Here is a 2,016-nt window from a genome sequence, read left to right as displayed (position 1 = left end):
TTGTTTATGCACTCCCCATGTGAGCATTCTAAGGAATTTTGGTAATGGATGCCAAAAATTTTGTTTCAGAAAGAAGATTTTTTAAAAAAAATTGAGATACCTCTAATGATTCTAATTCCATCCTTTCTAAAACTAATTGTTTATAGATTTTACAATTGCAACTCTGTTTGTGCATTTCCGCCAAATGATTAATCCACAAAAGAAGTTAGTTTTAACTGATTTTTTTACCTGCTTGTAAGCAGAAGCTAAGGAAATGAATTCCCCCTCTGTACCGCTTCAAACGCATCCCAGATAATATTTTGAGATACACCACAATTATTGTTATTTTGAAAATAATTCTGAATTTCTTTCCTTATTTCAATGTTAATGGATCAATTGATAATAATTTTTTGTTAAGAGTCTGGTTAAATTGTTTGCTTTTAGCATCTGAATTTAATAGTGAACAGAATGCTGGAACATGATCTGACCATCTGACTAGTCCTATGAATGCACAAGAGATTCTATCGATCAGAGCATTGGAAGCAAGTATATAATCAATGTGTGTATGTGTTTGATATCTAGGAGCAAAGTATGAATAATCTGTTTCATTTGTTTGTAGGATTCTCCATACATCACCTAAATCAAATTCTTTTAGGAAATGAGAGAAGCCAAAATAAGGTCTGATTTATTTGTTCCTGCAGCCCTAAAGGTTTATAAGGCCAAATATTGGCACAATTTATTTATGGAACATTTTTAGGACTGTCTACCCCACAGCAAAGAGTTCAGTCTAATTTTTTGAGAGGTGTTTTGCAAGTCCGAAATTTTGTATCTAATGCTTGGATACAGTTGAAGTCTGGCATTTTGAAGCCAAGATATGTATTTTCTTCATTTATATGTGGCTGAAAAGCCATTTTAATCCACAAGGCTTGGTTCCCTTGATTCTCCAAGACAATTTCCAATCCAGTTGGCTTGAGTCTGTTTATAGCCACATTAATAGAATTGGCTTTTCTCCTCAGGTACTCTTAACTTATGGACATGAGCAAGCAAAAGGGCTGATTAAACGAAGTATCCAGGATATAGAGTGGCATTCTGATATTTCTAGTGCATCAAAAGTCAGGGGCATAGCTAAATGTCAAAAGCACTATTGAGCTGGCAACATATCTGGCCATTACAAGTGGTAGAAAATAATATACAATAACATAACATAGTACAGTAAAATTAGATTAAAACACTATAAAAGTTACATTTTAAAACTTATTTCATAAAGAAAGGAAAACCTTTCAAAGACATCTGTTGAATACTAGTTAAAGTAACACAGTTCATTCTGCATGGCTGGCCCATACAGAATTCAGGAGAAGCAATTTGTCCCTATTCGAGCAGGAGGCCTGAATTAAGTGTGGGAAATGGATGTGTATTGTGGTTTATCAGGGTTGTAATCCATCCAAAAGAAAGACAGCAGGTTCTACAGGAACTGCATGAAGCCCATTCTGGAATCTCTCACATGAAGGCTTTAGCTCGAAGCTCTATCTGGGGCCACATTTGGATGAAGATTTAAAACAGGAGCGTAAGCAATGTGTCCAATGTCAACAACACCAACAGGCACCAGCATTGACATCCTTTGGAGTGGCCCAAAAAACCTTGGTTTCAGATACATGTAGATTTTGCAGGAGTTTTTTGGAGGGAAGATGTTCTTTATTATTGTTGATGCCTGCTCCAAGTGAATGGAAGTTCACCTGATGAACTGCACAACCTCAGCTCTAATGTGTGACGAACTTAAACAGACCTTTGCTTGTCATGGACTTCCAGTGGTACTGGTCAGAGATAATGGACCAAGTTTTACCAGCCTGGCATTTAACGAGTTCCAGCAGAAGAATAGAATTAAACACATTCAAACATCTCCCTATCACCCAGCTTCAAATGGCTAAGCTGAGAGAGCCATCAGAACCTTCAAAGAAGGAATAAAAAAGATGACATCTGGGACTTTGGAGACCAGGTTGGCTCAATTTCTCTTGAAATATAGACTCATCCCCCAGACCA

The sequence above is a fragment of the Gekko japonicus genome, unplaced genomic scaffold (genome assembly GCF_001447785.1).
Source record: "Gekko japonicus isolate JY-2015 unplaced genomic scaffold, Gekko_japonicus_V1.1 scaffold1749, whole genome shotgun sequence".
NCBI classification, from domain to species: Eukaryota; Metazoa; Chordata; class Lepidosauria; order Squamata; family Gekkonidae; genus Gekko; species Gekko japonicus.
This window is presented reverse-complemented; position numbering follows the sequence as displayed.